Below are 22,264 nucleotides of genomic sequence, written 5' to 3'. Positions count from 1 at the left end.
CGAAGGTTCACTAAAAGGTCTATCAATGTACAAAAATTGACGGAGCTGAACCAAAAAAACATTCTGAATAATCAATCAATGTATAAGGATCACTGAATAATTACTTTCGAGGTGTGATCTACATGAAATGACGGACACATAATAGCCCGAGAAAGCAACATTACAGTCGATATTCTGATCATGAAAGCGATACCGTTATAGGATCTACACGAGAGTAAAGACTGTGATACCAATTATATAACAATGGAATTACATATATGCCAGTAAATACCTAATCGAGAATCTTTTCCATAACTGAGCAGCTCGAGCGATTTAACTCGGTCGAATTCTCAAAAAACCTGTGAAAGTTACACAACCTATTCCCCAACATGGATAACTCAATTCAAATTCGATTGTCATTGTAACTTTTCAATATAATTCCACAAGAAATAGCTTTCGCCTAGACCAGCGTTCACTCAGCAAGTTGATTTGGGAACATGCGCCACCGTTCTAAATTAGCCTTGAGATGCCAAAATTCATTTTCGTACCTAAAACTAGCCAAAGTAGAGATGTTCTACGCTCTATGAAGCCACACCCTGCAGCATCTTCATTTTTTTTCAGCTATGGTAGGATATCTTTCACACAAACCGACAGCTGTGCAACGCGGTGACTTTGCGACGGCAACACTAGCTACTTACTTCTAGGAATAGAAAGTCCACGATACGGTCATTATAATACCACCATTCGGCCGTTCAAGTGTAAAATTTCAACCGGCGAAAGTTATACACGGTGCAGCAAACCAAGTACTAACCCGCAATCAGATTACTTTCGAGCAATAATTTTCTATTGATAGACTCGCACTTACTCACTTCACAATTATCCTAATGAAAACTGAACAAAATTAACGGCCTATATTCTCTCAGATAGAGAGGGAACGAGGCGCTTTAAACATATTTTACGATCACACGAGAGATAAATTAAAAGAAAATATCATTGGCGGGCTCCGTACATGATTATCAAGCCTTTAATCCTATCACAGATCTCACGACACGAAAGTTATCCCACTAGGGAAGCAAAAATAAGTACGCCCTTGCATAGTGGGGCAAAAAATGCAATGGCTCATGCAAGGGGACGCGAACGGGTACAAGAGCAGTGGAAGGGGACCCCGAAGGAGAGATTCCAAGAGACCGAAACGCCCACATGTTCGCGAATAAAATACGGCTTGCATTCACGTTGAGCAGCGGAGTGAAAGGGAAAGGGCTGCGAGGAAATTGACTAAAAATCGACAACGGCCGATATAATATTTTTACGATCAACATATTCGAAACTCGTTCTCCGCTTTCAAAAGAAATAAAACAATCACGACAATTCCCCGCGTTATTACACATAAAGGGCAACACTTTAAATCATCCAACGACCTTAAATGTACTTTTTTGAACGCTCAAGATCAACGAGAATGAAACAACGGAGGGGTTCACAAGGAAAATAATAACCACGACATGTCTTAGTCTGTGATATTACTTTTCCTCAAATAGATCTGTTAAATTACTGAAAATCCACCCATAAACCTTGATAGAAAACCTAAGTAGAAGATTTTTTCCGTTTGCATGATAAACTGCAACATAAGTGCAGGTAACATTTTATATTCCCCTATTACAAAACAATATTGTAATTATAACGTCTGCAAAAATAATTTTTAAAAACCGTTTTGTCTCGGCAAATGATAACAGCCAGTTTTCAAGAACATACATCATGTTTCCATTACAAAGCATGCCAAAAACATGCACGAAATAGAATCGTAGACTACCTTGTTCCAAAAAAAAGTAAACCAGCAAATTTATAAAACGAGATGATTAATAAATAGAGACACAATAGAAGATCAAACATCGACGAATTGTTGCTGAAAACTTTCCAATGAAAATCTTCATATTAATATTACCACAGCAGAAGCGTATAAAAAATCCCGTTTGCTTGAATTTGTATAATATCATTTGAATTGAAAACGTGTAACGACGCGACCGAAATTCGCGATGAAAACCAAAATCATTAGATAGCACGAGAAAAAAATCAATCGACACATTGATAAAAATAAATCGAAGGTTAGATCTCGATTTAGATGTGGAGTTCGGGGCGACTCTATCTTGATTTCGATGAACAACGCGCCAATCTCGACGGTGATGCTGCGCTTTCGTAAATTAGACCGAGTCAATAAAGCTTTAAGGCAAGAGAAGGAGAGGTAGGAGGCGGCCGTTATCGTTATTACACATTTTTTTCATCCCTCAAGATCGTCAAGTTTATGCCTTACCTCCCCTTGGACTCGCACGGAATGGATTTCTACAAAGTTGAGGACAATCAACAGAATTTACATCCGCACAAACGAAGAATAATTCACGGCAGCCGTTAAAAACGGGGGGACGGCGAAGATGTGAAGGATGCAGGGGGGTTGAAAATATTTACCGCGTCTCCCGGAGCGATAAAGAAAATATAAAAAGGTGGGGAAAGTGAGGGTAAGAGGATGGGGGAGGAGGAAGGAAGGAAGGAAGGAAGGAAACGGACGAGAGGAGAGGAGGAGGCGAAGAAAAACCTCACCTCCCCGGAATCACAGAACCCTTTGCGTCCCTCCCTCCCCCAGACCGCCTTAACGAACCATATTTATGCCACCGTCATCGGGGGAGTGTATGTATCTCATCGTTAGGAAAAATGACTATTCATTTTATGCCCTCCTCCCACGGGACCGCATTCAACCTCAGCCCCCAACCCGCCCCCCCATTCGACCGACCTCCGAGGGACTCTAAAAGGTGCACCCACACCTCGGCGCCCAGATGAGATGCCGCCAACCCACACTCCTGCGGTCGCCGCCGGCGAAATCAATGTGGTTTTATTGCTACCAATACAACTTTAATACGCGTCGCCCGCATTTAACGATATCATGATTGCCAATGCGATGCTAATGGTGTCGAGAGAGAGAAAAAGAACGAGATGGGGTAAAAAGAATACACTCCGATTCTAAAATAGGCCTGGTAGAGTTGTCACGAGGTATGAACAACTGTAGGCCTTCGCAAGCAAAGACCGAGTGGAAAGTATCAATAGCCCTTGATATATATATAACCCTTGATATCCATTCGATATTATGAGATTCGATATCAAAAAAGAGTCCAAGGATGATAATAGAAAATGAAAATTGTCACTAAGAGCTGATTATTAATTACTATTCATAGTAAAAAAATTGCTATCGATGGCTTTCAGAAATCTGATAGTCGAAGATAAATTTTGGTTATCGATGGTGAACGATAGCCTTCGATATTAACTATGGAAAAGGATTTTCAACAGAAAATTAATTGTCCGCCATGAAACCTCCCAGCAGCATTTAGATTAAAGTGGCCTCGACATCGGGGGGCAGCGTCGCATCATCAACAACCTACACAGTCGATGATAGTTTCGACTGATCGAACAAGCGCAATATTTACTACGTGCCTCCATAAAAATGCAAGGAAAAAGAGGGGGAGGGATGAGAAGGCACGGTCGAGAAAAAGAAGGGTGTGGCCTGCCAGATGGAAAAAAAATCAACGAATAAAACTCCGCCTCGAATAAGAACAACAGAGAGAAAAGAGTGAGATGGTAAGAGGGGTTAGGGGAGGAAAAAGGAAGAAAAAAATTATATTCACGGGTCATTTGATCCCAGTTTACATGTCCATTCGCTCATTTTTTTACATCCTTTTTTTCCCTCGCTTTCCTTTTAATCTGCGAGGGGTAAAAAAAATCATATGATAAATAGCTTTTAACGGTTTGCGGAGAGAAGTGGGCGGTTTTAAAACACGCGCAGGCCTCTCTCTACACCACCCCCTTCCCCCCTCACCCCCCCCCCCCCCCACCGCTCCCCACACATCCCATCAAGCCGACGCTGATTGAGAATAAGAGCGGTTTTATAATTGCCGCTTAAAAAACATTATCGGGTTGATCGTTTTCCGAAAAAACGATCGGTATAAAATATTACCAATTTCGATATTAGTTTCGAAATGTTTATACAGTGGTCGGTTCAGAGGCTGGGGAGGAATGAAATCGGCTTACTTCCCAAGAGCACACGTAAAAGATATTCCGCATATTAATGCATGAATCACGTTTACGACAAGGGATATTCTCGGATCCGATACCCTTTCTGAGAGAGGAAATTCTCAGAAGAAGAGCTACGCATACGTGGAGAAACTAGAAAAGATTTCATCGCAACTTCATCAATGCTCGAGTGACGAGGACAAAAAAAATGAACACGCGATCCCACTCCATCTCCGACATATTCCAGCAAAACCCGCAACATTGAAACAGAATACATAATGAGGGCTATCAAGCATATCCTTAGTGAACAAGTTCACCATTCTATGGACATCTACTCTAAAATAAGTCACAATCCCTCTGCAACAAAACTCTACGGATATTGCACTAAAAATACATTTTAAAATATAATAAATCAATTGATTGAAGCAACTCCACAAAATTTGAAGCTAATTTTAAGAATTATTACACTTCAGCAACTATATCTCGAGATAAAAAATTACCCTAGAAACACCAGAGGAGAAACACAATATTTGATACCAAAATACTCAAAGATAGCAGCCTAAAAGGGGAGAACACTAAGCAACAAAATTTCGTTTTCATACTCACGAAAAGATCCTGGAGATTTTCTGGTCCACCGCAACCTAATCGTCGAAAAATTCACTTTCCCCTCGAGTCTAAATACGAGCAAATTTTTGAGCCACGAGCCATTTTTATTTCCATTAAATATTTCGACGCTGATTCGCAGCGAGCTCCTTAATGAGCCCCGTCAAGAATCCGAGAGAGAGAGAGACTTATCTTCAGAGAGCGAAAAGCGTGAGGCAAAATAAAAACCGCAAACGAGAATCCAACCCCTTCCCAGCCCCGTCTTTGGGTCGGGAAGCGTTGAAACCGAGAGGAGGGCCCTGTACACATTTTCGGAAAGTTAAGCATGCAAATGACCAAGGGGTACCCGCAAAACCCAGCACACACGCACACACACAAACATATACACACCCTTAACAGCATTAAAAGGAATTCTCCCGATGCGGTGCCAAATGGAAAATCCTTGTTAAAGACCAGGTACGCCTTGCCCACCGACAACCGCGGATGGAGTGGGGTAATAAATAGAAAAAAGAAAGAGCCGCACACATTTAGGCCTTCATCAAGAGATGCGGAGCATGGGAGGAGGTACGCTGTGAGGTAGAAGGCGGATGAAGCGAAAAGGAAATATATATATCGCATAGACTACCGATTCGGTGGGCCTGAATGTGCTCATTATGGGTATATTGTCGAACGTCCAACGACCTCTCGCCCCCAGTCCCAAACTATGTATTGATATTAATGCGTCAAAAAGGCTGTCTACGCGATAATTCATGGGAATGAATGCCCTTAAATTAATGTTTCGGACCGTAAAGGCCAGCGCGGATGTGCAAACACATTGCACTAAATGCGTAATGCTTCATAGAGTTTCTGAAAGAAATATCCATTACTTAATAGGAGTGCATCTACCTCTACTTCAAGAAAAGCTCTGAGAAAAGTGCTCACCGCTCAGGGAAGTAAAGAGTATTTTGACAACCTTAAATGTTGGGGCAGCATATTAAACATGCAGTAACTACGAATATTAGAATTAATGAAAATAACCTGTTCTCTTCGAAACAAGTGAAACTAACAAGATACAACTGTAACCATTATATTTCAATATAAATATAAGATATACATTTTATAATACTTATGTTCACCTGGACAGGAAATACTAATGTAAAATGATTTCTATAACTACTTAAATAACCATGAATATGTTTACTTCATCAAGTACATCAAATTATCTCGTATTCGCTTAAAACTCCCGTTAGAAATTCGTCACGTCAATTCGTTCAGCAAACAATACATCTTATGGAAAATTTAGCCTAAAAAAGAAATATCTCTTGAACCGGTGACGGAACTGCGGATTTCAGGCTATGCTAAATCTCCTATTGATTTAAAATTACTCCATTTACCCATAGTCTACAGTTCATCACATTCCGATTCACAATACGTTCACTGCAGATTGTTAAGTTGCCATTTTTCAAACAAGCGCCGCGCTTTCATGGAATGCATCATCAACAGTGATTTCCGCGGAGTCTCTTTCCTGATCATTTGGACTGCTGGGGTATGACTTTAATCCCATCGCCTTTCCTGTCACTATTATGTGACTGATAAGCTTTCATAGATTTTTTTTCTGGCTTGAGATATCGATGCAGTGAAAGAATATGCCGTATTTGTTTCTTATTATGCTGATTTGTGGTGAATCACAACGGGTATAAACCTCTTCGTCTATGTCTCATGCTGGTATACTTGTACATACTTCATGCGTCAATGCGTCACTCGCAATCATCTGCTTCTTGGTGTACCAAACGATGAGAAGAGTGATATATCATTGCCAAGACGAGCGTTTCAATCACGTTTTATTCATCTCTGCATGGAATGATGGATTTTATCAGGAATACGAATCTTGTTATAGCTATTTCTCAGTTAATCAGAAATGTAATGTTAAGGCTCTGGAAGGAAAAAAATTCACGCATAAGCTTTTTATTTTGAGTTATGCTCCTATCATTCTCACTGGGTTTTAACGACAGTAAAACTGATTTTCACCTGTTGCTAGATACTTCATGGTCACCAGAACTGAGTATTTTGATGTCAACCCAAAGGAGCGTATAGTTAAAAGTGAACACGTTGGGGAAAAACGAAAACGAGGACCACACTTAGAAGAAAAGAGAGCGGGGAATGGAGCCAACCCCTCTGCCCTCACCGACGACAGGGCAGTGGAGGAATGACTTGAGGAGGGAATCTGCGGGACGCGGCGAGATAAGATGGGAGGAAGAGGGGAGCAGAGCCGCAGGAAGAAGGCAAGAGTACACGGTGGAAGGTGTAAGTGGATGGAATTAGGGCAGAGAGAGAGAGAGAGATGAGGGGGGATTTGAGGGGGGTCGTGGGGGGTTCAGGGCCTTGCCGCCCGGTTGATTTGCATTCCTTGCCGCGCCTTTTCATCCGGGGAGCGGTGAGCCGCGCCCACCGCAGCCCGCCCCCGCTTGCGGGGTACGTATCCACCGGGGGATGATGCACTTTGGGCGGGGGAGGAGTCATTAGTAAGCGGCGGTCGGAAGCGGCAGCGAAAGGTGGATGAGAGGGAACGCCGAAAAAAAAACAGAAGTAAGCGTTCTGAAATAGAGAAGGCATCCACTTGCTTTATGAGGAGTACAGCTGGCTAAAACAGGTGCCAAGCATTTGCTCTTGGTTTAGAAGTTCCATTCAAGCGATAGAAAGGTGAAAAAGTATTAATTTAGAATAGAACCAACTTGATAAAATATCAGAATATTATTTATGGATATGAGAGAAAAGTATATTTCATTATATACATTTCTTTAACGAAGCACAATAGAAATACAATTTAGAAACAAGATTTTGGTCTCAAATTTGGGATGTAGGGATATTCAATAAAATTTATGAGCTTAGAACACAGTAAACTTTATGAAACATTAGAATATGATTTCTGGGTATGGTAGAAAAAAGTATATTTTAGGCAAAAATATTTTCATTCTCCAATTCATAATATTAACGCATAACTATGATCTCGCAAAAGCTTTAAAATTACGAAGGTAACAGCATCTTTTAGCATTGGAAAGCTTGTGACTTAAGGTGTTTACACTACAATTGCTTGGAGATTATTAGTCTTTTTAACCTTACAAATATAGTCATTTGCGTCTATATTTCTATTTGATAGAGAGCGACATCTTTAAAGAAAATCTTTAGGGATAAATCAGGATATAATGAGAAATAGAATATTTTCCACAGAGTGCTAAGCATCAGGCCGCAACCGCTAACATTTATTTCTACGAATGACAATAGAGATATGATTTAGAAACAAGAATATATGTAGCCTCGAATGGAGGACTATTCGTTACTTAGAATTCAAGATAACCTTTATCTAGAAATATGTAGCCAGAGTGGTAATAGTGCCCAGACACTAAGAGACGGTTATACTTAACCACAGATTTGGAGTGCGAAGGACGAGGTCAGCAGCTGTGACCAGGTCACGACTACCGAGGGCCTTGTCCACTGTCCCCAAGGACGCACACCAACCGACAGAGGACGCAAAAGAAGAAAGTTCATGGGGGATACCTTCTCTCTCCCCAGAATACAAGACGTGGGTCAAAGCTTTGATCCCAACAGTTACGGATTTGAGAGAAGCTATCTCGAGAACAAATAGAATTTGAACGGCTGGCTGTGAGCCGATTTTTATAGTTTACAGCATTTAAAGTCGATCACAGCGCCCCCGGACTGCTTTTGACGTCTAGCGGTGCCAAAAGTAACGAAGGCAGGCAAGATGTAGTGGAATCACTTTCCGATTTAATGAAAGCTGATAGATTAAGAGGTATGGCAATTTTTCCAAAAAACATTTAATAATGTACGACGCTTTTCGACCATCAGATCATTCTCAGCAAAAAATTGTAAACAAAATAAGGGCCTACTTTGATTTTTGAAGCTAATGCCGTTCGTTAGGCTTCGAAAAGACAAAATATGCAATTCCTGGTAGAGGACTTGAGTCAATTACGCGCATCTGAGAGCAAAGAACGAAGCCTATAATATGAAAGGCGAACTGAAACGATAATTCTTGCAGATACAAGACGGGCTGGATAATTTTGAAAATGTTTCTTTATAGTGCACTACAACACAAAAATTAGGCGAAAAATAAATTGAGGAAACTGTTAATTTAATTGCCAAACTCGACAGGATGTCTCTTGATTATACCTTGCCATGGTGGAACAGTGCACAGTCAAAGTTGTGGAACCAATTAATGTTTTAATTTCAGCATCCCAAGATTCACCCTTAACTTTAAAGAGAATATTGGCTAGAGGTAAGATATCCGTCCGATAGGAGGGCGAGAAGAAAAACCCCAGACGAGGAGAGGCATACCCATAAGCCTCCGGGAAAAATAACCACATGCTCGCCAATCAAGCGAGCCGTCGCAGACAAAAGCGAGAGATGATGTATTCCACGCGGCAAGGAGCGAAAAAAAAAGCGAATGAGGAGGAAGAAAGGGGAAAAAAAGAGCGGAGAAAGGCGTAAGACACGCGGAGACAGCAGCGCGGAGCGGAGAGGACGCGGGCAAACGCCTGCTCACGCGCCGCGGCCCGTCGAAGATCGTGGACCACACACAAGGCCGAGAGCGGGCAACGGCTTCGAAGGGGATTGCAGGGGAGACACCGGCGCGGTGGCTGGCTCATTTCTCCTTATCGAACCCGGTAAATCGCTTCCAGGAAGGGCGGTGGGGAGGGAGAGAGAAGGGAAGCCGAGCCAAAGACTCGCAACACCCAGCGACAGCTTATGGTGATGGATGCGAGACAAGGAGCGCGAGAAATGGCTGAACTTGAAACGCTTTCCCTGCTCCCCACCCACGACGCGACTCCCCGCTTAATATTTATCCTCCTTACCCCTCAATAGCCGTCCCGCGGACTTAAAACTATTTGCAAACGTCACGACCTTGATCGAAGCGAGGGCAACAATGACCACTGAACGCGGAATGACTTTTTCCAGCTGCGTTGTTTAGGAGACCAGTTCTAAAGCCCATCGTGCGGTTCTATCGCTGGGGTAGTTTTTGTGAGTTATGAGGGATTTATGAAGGGGGATAGGTAGGAAAATATAGGCGCAACGCTAATAAAAATGTAACGAGACTATACGCACCAACACGCCCAGATTTAGCTTTCAGTGTTCACATTTCAAGCATAAACAAGAAATTGCGCCTTCCTGCGGAACCACCCCGGCTGTAGGAGTCTGTGGAGAGGATTGATGAATTTCTCTGCAAGATTTTGCCTAGGTTAAAGACTCACGTGCCGGGTACACCAATTTTTATTTCGACGGGAGGGCAACGCTTACCACAAAACGCGGGTTGACTTTTTCCAGCTGCGTTGTCTAGGAGACCAGTTCTACAGTCCATTGTGCGGTTCTCTCGCCGCACACCAACACGTTCAGATTTAGCTTCCGGTATCCACATTTCAACCATAAACAAGATATTGCTCCAGCAGAACTACCGCAGCAGCAGGACTCTGCAGAGCTGATGGGTGTATTCTTCGACATGCTTTTATCTTGGTTGGAGCTTCTATGCACCGAAACTAAAGGCAGGAAAGTCTTTTCGCTCAGAAATTTATCAACATGGAGGATAGTTTTGAGAGTTATGAGGGACTGGTAGGAAAAAGGAGCGGCAACTTGAATAAAAATGTAACGAGACGATTTCAATCGCAAGGAATTATTGCTAACGGTAAAATTGTATAGCTTCAATATTTATTGTCAAGCTCTTAAAATGTGCTACACCGTAAAATCTTAAGTCGTACTAAAGTCCCGTTGCATTCGTGGACGGCAAGCAAAAATCATTCATCAGACAGTCTCCCAAGGAATGTATTGCATATAGAGACGGTTGTTGGATTGGCTGTTTGAATGGAATTATCACCGTAGGAGTAGAGAGAACCAAACCGCAAATAAAAATTTAGTTCCTCCTCCTAGTTTCCAAATTCATATCTAAATCGCGCAGATAATTTCTACGAGTGACATTTCAGTTTCTCCATCTTTCCATTCTCGATAAGAAACGAAGACTTACGCGACACCTGAAAGAGTTTACTTCGGAATTATCGAGACTGATTAGAAACAGAGAATAAACAACAACAAAATTCATAACTAAAGCACCTCCGCGTGGTCGCTCAGATAGTTTTCGAACAATTCCCATACGTGATACTCTTCCAGAACCAACGACGTCCCTTCCTCCAATTCCGCGGGAGTCCACGGCCGCGGTTATCAGCCGATTGAAAAAATTACTCGCCCGCGAGAATCATTCACGGCCGCCGAGCTCCATCCGTTCGGCCGATACGAAGAGCTTCATCTGCTTAATGAATGCACGCATTACGGCCACAACCAGTCGAACCGCCGAAGACCACCGCAACCACGGCGGCCATCCCCGCCTAAGTGCTCCACTGTGAGAGAGGGGGAGAGGGGGTTGGGTTAACATTAAGCACGTGCATGTATTACCCACGATTCCCATTAGTAAATTGGACATCTGATTTAAGCAAATAGGCAATGGTTAAGTCCATCCTCAGGTGGAGGGTGGAGAGAGGCTGATTGGAGATGGTATGGGAAACCAGACAGGGAGGGGAGGGAGTTGATTTTGGGATCGGGGGGAAGGGAGAGGAGAAAAAAGATAGCGCCGGTAAGGAAAAGAATGGGCTTAAAAAAAAGGTTCGACTTTTTTTCCGCCGGGACACGACTTCATCCTCACGCGAAAGGCGTGCTCCGTCTTGCACGGTTGCGTCCGGCCACTCAAGGAGTTCCAATGGGCGGAGGGGGTTGTAAGGGGGGACTTTATCATCCACCACAGCGACCACCTACCACCCCGATCGCCCGGCATAAACCGATACATTCCAATGTAACCACCCAAGACGTAATAAATGCGGAACCATGAGAAAGAAAACCCCTCCAACTATTCCCCGCAAAGGAGACAACGTCGTCCAGATGGGCGCGGGAGGAGTGAGCGGGGAGCATAATGGAATAAAAGCATTTCGTGAAATAAAACCACCTCTTCTTCCCTCTCCCTCCCCACGAGAAATCACGAAGACCTTCCCGCTTAGAGTCCTTCGCGGAGATGGAAACGCCGTGTGCGGGATGAACAATACAGGAATGCAATGAGGCGGTGACGGAGGGAAATTTTATTCAGGGCCGCGATGGGATAAGTGCGGTGGTGCGCGCGCACGGCTCGCCGACGTCTCCTGGCGGCCTCACGGCCTTAAAGACAGGGGTCGGCAAAGATTGTAGGTTTTTCGCGACGTGCTCGAAGGCAAAGGAAGAAAATGAGGCGAGGTTAAATCTGAGAAATGGTTGAGCGGGGCACGGAGGAGAGCACAAGACGGACCGCGGAGCAGGAAGGCGGAGTTCGAGGTCCTCTTTTGCGCTCGCTGATGGAGATACTGCCCGAAGGTACAGAGGGCAGAAGAGCGATGAATCCCACACGACTCTCTATTACCACAACACGAAAATACTCAACAAGGACATTGTACTTAGAGCATTACACCGAATAAGTTCGACCGATTCAGGAGTGATATAGTGGAAGTTCCATATATTGAAATGAAAGGTATTTGCACATTTCCTCAAGAATTTAACGTTTCATACGCATTTCATTGTTGTAAAAAGGGGCAGTAACCACCTTTCATTTCCATAGACCAATACACATTAAGAGAACTGTCATCAAGATGCCGAAATGTAAATAATCGAACGTTATATTACCGTTCAAGTCAACAGAACATGAGCCCAAGTAACAGTAGTAACTTCTTCACGATATATGTATACCCGTGCAATACTAAGCAACCACATCCGTTGCTTGGATAACTTGATACCCAAGCAAATGATTTGTGATAAATACTTTGCATTTACCAGCTACTCGCAACAGGCAACTAGATTACAAAGTCATAATTTCCGAGATTTTTTTAACTAGCTGGAAAAATGTTCTACCATGATAACTTTATGTAGGAGTTACTTAGAAAATGAAAAGTAAAAATTAGGATGAACAAAATATCTTGGCAGATAAATTTCAAATGGGGCTTAAAAAACCTTCCGAAGACCATTTTGGCTAACACGTGTTTTCACTTATGAACTGGCAAACTTTAAAATGCCACTGATTTGCGACTAAGTAGCAATCTCATAGAAGAAAACAGGAAAACTTTCTTCAACGGACAAAAAGTTAACGGAAGAATTGAAAACGCCTTATAGTGGTTAGAGTCGCTGAAAGGGTTGTATCTCAGGAGTTAATTACAAGCTTGCCAAGTCACGAGAAGCCATCACAAGAGAAGGCTTTGAAATATAGACGCAATTCTGGAATATGCCATGCTTTGATGGGTTCTCAAAACTAAATTACAGATAAAACTCACATCCTATGATTAACCACGTTCGTTAACCTAAACGAAAACATTTTTTTCTTTTTTCATTACGGCAGCTGCAAGCCAATATACACAAGGAGAGCATATCGGAAAGAGAAGTCATTTTTTCTCACAGAATGGATAATTTAAAACTGCAACGCAAAATTTCGCAGCATCTACGTTTTTTCGTAAAATAATACCTCTCCTAAAAGCAAACTTATGCCGTTTTTATAGCGTAGACCTGACTAAGAACCAACAATTTCACCGAAATTAAAGCAATCGCTTGGAAAAACCCTTTCAGCAGGTACGTATAATCTCGCAATAATAACTCCCTGCATCCCAGACTCGAAAAACCCTTAAAACGAGAAAATTTATTTGGCGGGCCATTACGCAGGCGGAGTTCAATTATTATATGCTACGCCGACTATTACGCGAGCATTAAGGACACGTATCGCTACGCCCATGTCGTAAAGCGCCCGGCGGTTTTGCAACCTCACTCACCAAGCCTCCCTAGCCATTAACCGTAATCAAGAATAAAATTGGATAGCGAAGCCATAAAATTAAATAATCCTAAGCCTCGCTTACGTCAAAGAAATATTAGCAAACAATGATGCATAATACGCGAGCGAACGTTGGCATCAAAGCACACGGGTCCAAACGCCGTTTGTGCTTTCGATACACTTCGGCGCCAAATGGACAAAACGACCGCCCGATTTGCGCAAATTATTTTGATCCATCGCGTACCATAAAATCACGGCAGATGTTCGCGTTATACCTGATGGCACGACTCTCCCAACAGCCTCCATAATGTATAATCTATGTGGACACGGAGAAGACATTACCATAGGAGCCAATATAAACTGCGTACGGAATGGCATTCCGCGGAGGGGAATACGATTTAATGGTGATGCTGAGGAACACGAGTCGCATCAAAGCACCGCCGACTGTCATATGCTAAAGATGTTAAGTGCGCCAAGGGCTCATTCCACAGAATACGCCCATGAATAGCATCCGCTCCCCATTGCTATCAATTGCATTCGATAAAAATCAATCATTCGCCAGCATCACAAAACATAATGCCCGCAGAATATACCCACAGGTGACTCGAGCCGATAGGGAACACGCTGGATACGTGTGATCAATAATGTGCGATAAAAGGGAATAGGGAATAATAGGGAATATAGATAAAAGGGAATGGCGAAAGAAAACAGAGGATTCCACACTACATTTTTGGTCCAGCGAAAAAATTTTGGAATTCAGGTATTTGGAAGATAATTCTGGAGTCGATATGGAGTAATATAGAAAACGTTCGATTCACTAGTTAAGTTATCAAGACCAAAATTTACGCTAAAATGTGCAAATTTTTCGTTCCTCATGGGTATTTATTGCATTTTTTATAGAAAAAATGCTCAGCCAATCCCGTGACCAAATTCTCGGAGCTCATAAATACCTAAAGAGTCCTCTGGTATATAAAAACGTGTCCATCACTAAACTTTCAGTATAGTAACACTATTATGCTCATAACTCACTTAAAATTTATAAGACATTTGATTTGCTTCCAAATTTCCCTGAACAGCAGGAAAGGGAGAACATTCAAGAAACAATTCGAATTGAATATATAAAAAGATAATTATGTCGGCAAGAATTGCTAGGGTCTAAGTAATCTTGGACAAAATTCTATGTAATTCCACAAAATGACATTGTTTTCCTTGAGACCAAATATAACGGACCACGCTTTCATCAGGTTCAAAACTCAGTGTGATTTGAATACATTTAACAGATAACAAATATCACAAAAATTACAGAATTGATACCTAAATCGATAACCTATGCTGCACTAGGGAGCAATCAATCGCTAGGAATAGCATTCAATGGTGAGCAGAATTGCTCACAGGGTAAGTCAAGCAACGTAAGGAGCACGGAAAAGAACCCATCATGCCCAGCTTCGTGAGTTGATGATAAAGGGTGATGGAAACTCTTTGTAAACAATAACCCCGTTCAAAACACAACCCACGACGAACAACTCAGAAGACAGCGAAATAAACAGCAGGTCAGGTATGCAGAATGAAGGGAAGGGGACAGATATCCGCCCGAGGGAAGAGGGGGCAAGTCTTATAACCCGACGGTCACGATATGCTGGCGCTGCATGGGGGAGAGTAATGGTTAAAAAGGTCAAATGAATATCAATGCGGTATTCTCATTCAAATTTGCCCCCTGACCGGAGTAACAATGGGTGACGTAAACGGCCCACATATTGCGATAAATCTCCCGACCCTGATCGACAAGAAGGTAACTGAAATATAATGGAAGGGCATCTTCAAGTCACTGCCAAACGAATGTAAGTCTCCAAATATATATCATAGACGGATGAAGGGGTAGAGTTAAGTGGGTGGAAATTCCTAAAGATAGATACGGCAACCATTATTCCCCATACATGATTGACGAAGGATCCTATGCACACGATGTGTATGAGGACGAAACGACTAGTTGAAAGCCATTCAACGTTTATAATATAAATTGATGGATCGCCCACCCACCTCGATATCACTTCGACTGCGATTCCGAAGAAGACGAACGAGTGAGAGACCTCAAAATAAATTTTCTTCCCCAGACAAACACCGAGCCCTCACAGGAATAAGGAGACCACTTCAAAATATCCAATATCTCTAAAAGACATAAAATGAATAACTCGTGTTAGTTGAATGTAAACGGCGTAATTTAAATCATATTGAATATGCTACAACCCCCAACTACCGATCATACATTTATAAGAACAGATCAACTACATTTTCACGCTGCCGAATTACTTTTGATCGAACAGATTCTAACCTAATTACTTGAGAAGCTCTTTTGTTAACTGAGCTAAAATAGATTATTAAATTTTGAAAAGTTATCATTTTGACAAGGGACATATTACATTAAGATGATCAATGTTACAATACTACTAATTTATAATTCAATTGTAACCCTACCGAGAATTCCAACTTTAAATCTGTTAATTCTTAGATTTAGTTAATGGAGATAGGAAAAATTTCAATTAACCTTCTTAAAACGCCTTTAGAGCGATGGAGCCCCTAAACGAGCAATAGTTAGCGCAGAACTGCAAGGAAGCGGAGGTTGCAAATTTAGAAGCTTCTAGGCATATTAGAGGATACACAGTCAAAGAATGCACTAAGCTAGCTCACATGGAAATCGCATCATATTAACGAAAGACGTTTGTCATGTACCTGGCGAAAACCATTTCCTGTGGCTAGCTATTCCGCACTGGGATCGATACCCTAAGAAATCAGTGCTACAGAGAAACCGGTGGGGCATTTACTGTAATGAGCAGAATACAGTGAGTACCATCACCTCGGTTCAAGAAACGATTCAACAACATGACAACACTTTCCTATCGATGACTTAACATTCAAATCGATCAGAGTGGCCATTAAATCACGCACTCATCACTGAATCACGATGGCATTGATCCTGGATGATCCGAAGCAAGCTGTGGCCTCTCTTTCGGCAGGTAACCGCGAATCCATGAATGTTCGAAGAGTTTTTCTGACCTAAGTTAAAGTTGCAGGAAGTTGTAATTGCATACACTGGTATAAATAAAGGCGAGAATGATAATATCCGGGATAATGCATCTCAAGAACTATTATTATCTAATGGAGTACACGAATCCCTCGGCTGCAAACATGCCTGCTTCTTAACGGCAAGCTCAAGACAAAAATGGAAACATTACCCAAGCTGCGGCCCTAATAGTAACATGGTTAGATGCAATCACTGAAACACACGGTTTTTCTTCGAAAAGTCACATCCAATTCTGCCCTGAAGAACCAACTCGATATCCATTAAGACAACCACTGCGATCCAACTAACACATGCCCGAAAGTTAAGTACGTAAACGCGCAAAAAAACTTCTCTATCGCTTCGGAGGAACTGCCTTGAAGACTATAAGTCTGATGACAGATAATATTAAAACACATTTCATAAAGTAAAGCATCATCTACCACAGCTTTTTACTGGTGCAGTCAGAGCTATAACACTGAATCAAAGGAAGATAAAGAGGCATGAAACTTAACGGTACACTCTTGCGGAAAAGCCAGTTACAGCTGCAGCAAAAGTGATAGAATGGAGACTCTTCCTCAACGTTAAACAAGGTAACAAGAGAGAAAATATAATGAAACTGAGTACTGTAAAAAACACAAGAACCATTAGCTATAGCAACGCACCAAAGTAGCACGAAGAACAATAAAATAGAACTAGTTAGTTCGGATGACATAATTTTAATTTCAACAAACTTATCATCGCTATATGACATTGTCAGATAAAATTAAGGTACCCGCGTTCTCGAGGTAGTCTAAGAACCAACATTTATATCTAATTAACAACTAAATTTATATATGATTAAACTGCTCGAGCACCTATGGGGTATTGCGCAATGTTCCTACATTAATAATGCATGGATGTGATGCAGCGCGCCGAATAAAGCAACTCACATTGATAGTCTTTAAATTCGAAGATTAATATCGTTTCAAAACTAACAAGTAAGCCAAAGATGTTCTGTGATGATTCTGTCTCAACGCGAAATAGAATTTCACACACGTAAGACAAGCCCTGGTCATCCCGACACGATGGGGCTGGACCTGCTACGGAAAGTTTTATAAACACAATGACTTGCTACGGCTCTTTTCCACAAATTTTCTTTTCCACGAAGCCGACGAAATATTCTTCGTGTTAACGCCAAATAACTGGCGTTACACGCGCTGAAGTAATTTCTGAGAGCATTAACGTTACCAATGCAGTCGGCATGTTAGCGGGCCATATTACTGAAATGGATTACTCAATTTTAAAGCTGTTAATTAAAATTCGAAAATATTATCGTTCTGCCCGTTTGGTTTTGATCGCTCGCTCAAAAAAAGCGAAAAAACGGAGGATATGGATCTGTCGGAGCGATTGCCACAAACCCGCAGACGTAGGTCATCGCGAGTGGGCTTCAACGACGAAGGAGACCATGCACCAGGAGTGGATACGTACTTTTATGAACGCATTCAGCGCAAGCACGTGGGAGAAAGGGCAATTGGCAACTGCACCGAAAGGGGCCCCCAGCGACCCAAGGCCCCCCCACGGCAAGGACAAGACCGCTGGAAGGCGGCGGCGGCGGGGGCGGGTGGGGCAGAATGAGGGTCATGCGGGGGCAGAGGGAGATGGGTACGGAACGCGGGTGGGGGGAGTGGAGGGGGGTGACAAAGAATCGGAGTGGGCTGGGCACACAAATACATACAAAAGGATTCGACAAGCAGCATTTGCTTATTCATTCGTCAGTAAAATCATGCGGGGCTATGGGAGATGAAACCTTTTCGAAAAAAAAATAAAATAAAAATAGTAATAATAATGACAAGAAAGGGGTGAGTCATGCCGGAGGAATCTAAATAAAACCGCCGCCGCAACGACAACTAATACATGCGGAATGAATTACGATGTAAATTTATAAAACGACCGGGACGACACACAAAGGACAAAGGGAGCGGGTAGAACTCCCAACGACGGAGCAAAGACCTTCTTCTTTTTTTATAAACGACATGGAAGGAAGTCAGTGAACTTCCGTGCTCTTCGTATGAGCTCAAGACAGAAATGCCTACACGCCAAGGACTAAGGATAAATAATAACAACGGAACAGCCTTCTTAAATCACAAAAAAAGAAAAAGCCATTAAACGAATAGAAATATAAGTCATATATACTCAATTAAGACGAGATATTTCAGAGTAAGAGACGCAATTAAATTTACAGGAAAACAATTCATATTTATCAGGCTCTAAGACTTAAAGATAGTTTGGTCAGATTTCCTCTAGTACTCTGCATGAGTGCATTCCATATCTAAGATGATTAAGAAATTAAAAAAAAGAGAAAAATTAATTTTGTAGGCTGACTCCGAGGTAACTTTGGCGAAAAGACTAAACATGTGGAATACCCCTACGCCACACTCATTTTTGGGACGTAACAAATATCGTCCTTGGAGTGGGAACGAGAACACGGCATGAAATAATTACAACATAGAATGAGAAAATTTGCCTTGAACGATACTCAACATACCATAAAAAGAAATTGATATTTTTTTCTAAAGCGCATCAGAGCGGGCTACCCTTTTACGAAATGTAAGACAGCCGCGAAAAAATGTATTAAAGTTGCTATTTCTTCGGAGTACAAGTGTAAGAAAAAAAAATTCCATTTACAAACTTTTTAACAAAGAGGTTTGTTGTTCTCTTCAGTAGTTTTCGGGTTAGGTTTGACGCAACGTTTAGGTTTGTTATATATTTTAAAATTTTAACATATAGGATGACTTAATTAACTTGCGAGTGCACTGGCCATTGTCATAATATTTATACTAAAATAGAAAAGAGAAGCAGCAATGATGAGATGAAAGGAATGGGACGTAACAAATGTCGTCAAATATCGTAACAAACATTATGTAAAAGTGTATCCCACTCGATTATGGTCTCCTGACGGACATGCGAGGAAGACAGAATAACGAGGTGGAGGAGTAGCGATGACAGAGGAAGTCATAACAAAGGCGAAAAGAAAATAGAGCTGGTGAATGAACATGCATTTCCCTTACCGGCCTGAAATTGAGACTGTGAAGTCCGTTCCATCCTACAACACATCAGAATCGAGCAAGTTCATAATTGCAGCGACGCACATAATTAGCAACAAGGAACGCAAGGGTGAAGAAGATAATTACAGATGAAGGAAGTTTAAGGATACTTCGGCGAAATAGCATTTTTTTTAATTTTGCGGGAGGCTTGTCTCAAATAAAGCAAGAGAGTAGATATGCTCTGAAAAAATGAGTGCGAAATGGCGTCAAGCTCGCCGACGGTGAGGCTAATGGTAATATAATGAGAATATAAAAACACGAAAGAAAAACATTAGTCACAACTTCAAGTCATTAGAACGGATAAGGCGGGGGAGCACCAGGCCCTGGTCCCTATTCTCTAGTACTTGAAAAAAGATTTAGCATTAGAATATAGTCATTCGATGATTAATGGACCAAGTTTCCAATTTCCGCCAGGAAGTTATGATACGATTAAGAAAAAAATAATATTACGGAAAAGTCTAGAAATATCCCAAATTCACTATCTCGTCTCGGTAATTTTTTCCTGCAGTAAAGCGCACTTTTTCCCAGCACCATTATACCCATTTTATTGCTGTACATCCACTGTATATTTCACCAGAGTCACTATAAGTAATATTTAAATGTAATGAAAAGTATCCGCCCCATTAATTATTATACAACATATTCACACAGTTTTCGAACATCTTTTAAAATCTGCGAGCAATTTTCTATACATTCGTGCCGAAACTGTTGAGAAGTTTAAAATTTTTTCCAACTATGTAAGAGGCAATTTATTTTCTGATACAGGAAAAATATCTCACAGCTGAGGCAGTAGTTGTTTCCAAGAATCTTCTCCCAAAAATTTAGTTAATTACGAAGACAACAGAATTCAGATTAACTAACGCTCGTTGTCAGACAATTTAGACCGTGAGACCATCAAGATGTCAGTGACGAGACGGCAGAAACTAACGACGCTTCCCCAAACAAAGGGAGGCCATCATAAAGAATCACAATGGAATATGATTGAGGGCTCTCATAGGACATATCCACGATGAAGGAGCTGAACAAGAAAAGGTGAGAGTACTGCGCACTTTAGCGCGCTAGGTGCAGCGGCGAGAGACCAAACAAGAATCTACGAGCAGAAGAATAAAAACGAAACAAAAGAAGCGCGACGGGCGAGAAAAGATGACGGGGGAAGAAAATTAAGCGACAGCTGATGATGAGCACCAAACTGCCGGCTCTGGCTGGCGCACAAAAAAAGCATAAAAATGTGAGAGTAACAAGAAAACAAAACGTTCAACGAAGAAGAGAGAGTAAGGGGGAGGAGGTTGAGCTCTCGAGTGATGAAGAGATAACGCCGTAGATGAGAGCTGGCAAAATGCGAGCACGAAGTGGCGGAGCGGGGATATGGGAGGAAGATTGATGAACACGGAGACGTAAAGGGCGATAGGAGTGAGCTCCTTTGAGGAAAACATGTCGATAAGGCTAATAATAATCAGATGTAAAACTAGTTAAGGCACGAGTGTCGGGTGACGTGAGGTCGGAGGGGAAGGAGGGTGAGCTATGCACGGGGCAACGGATGGGCGAACACCGAGTAAGCGAAGGGATGAAATGAGGAAAAATCCTCACGGTGGTGTCACTCCGCGCTGCTCGTAATTAGCCCCCCAAGAAGCAAATAGTATAACCCACCGAGGAGAAATCGCCTCTCCTCCCGGTAACAATGTCTCGGATCCGACCGATGGTGCCTTCCCCAACATTTCTCCGCCGTAATTACCTCCACGACCGCGGTGGCTCTCGCTTATTTTTTTCTTTCTTTTTTTTGCTCCTCCTTTTGTTTCTTTTTTTAATGATAGGTAATCGAAAAGAGAAACCGTGCGGCACAATTAGCGAGCCACAATAAGCCATGTTAGTGCGACCGTTCACTCGACCATACCGAGTGTGAATCTTGGATTCTTCGTTTCCCAAGACGGAGATGCCAGGGATGACGGGAGAAAAGACGCTGCGGCGCCATTCGACCCTTTCCTGCTACTCGCCACGGGAGAATTTCTTCGTGTGCGATATGCTGCAGCGCCATAAATTAAGGCCATCCGTGAGACCAAGACATAGACTTATTCTACATGCCCCTGGATTCGACAGGGAGACATCTGTACATCACAGGCGCAAGGAGTTCGAGGTCCCAGGGTCTCCAAGCGCCTCAGATTCACAATGTTACTTGGGTAGACCTGTCTCTTGCTGCCGAAATAATCCACTTGTACGAAAATTCTACTAAGAAATAAATCATAACTCGTCTAAGATCACCGGAGAGGTCTCTCTCGCTCAAATGAATTATTTTGTTAACTATAAATCCTGCAGAATAATATATTTTCCTTCGAAATCAGGATGGCAAGGTAGCTAAAACAGAAAAAGCTATATTTAACTCTGAAGGACAAGGATTATCACATCATCTGTTACTCCCAAAACGCAAGTGACTCACCATTTGCTTCGGAAGGCAAGGGAAAAAATTAAAACAGCTTCACCACCAAGGTGTGCAAGAACTGGCGGGCCTAACTAACTTTAAAGGATGCATGGTTAACATTTATCGCGAGATCACAATAGCTGGATTTCACTAAAGAAGGCAAGAAGCTTCTTCTAGAACAAGGTAGAATTATAAGTCACTCCTTCTCCAGAAACAGCACTATCATACAGCAAAACGTTACCAGAGAATTCGAGAGCACAGGGGTTCAT

Source organism: Ischnura elegans, chromosome 5, assembly GCF_921293095.1.
Source record: "Ischnura elegans chromosome 5, ioIscEleg1.1, whole genome shotgun sequence".
Lineage (NCBI taxonomy): Eukaryota > Metazoa > Arthropoda > Insecta > Odonata > Coenagrionidae > Ischnura > Ischnura elegans.
This window is presented reverse-complemented; position numbering follows the sequence as displayed.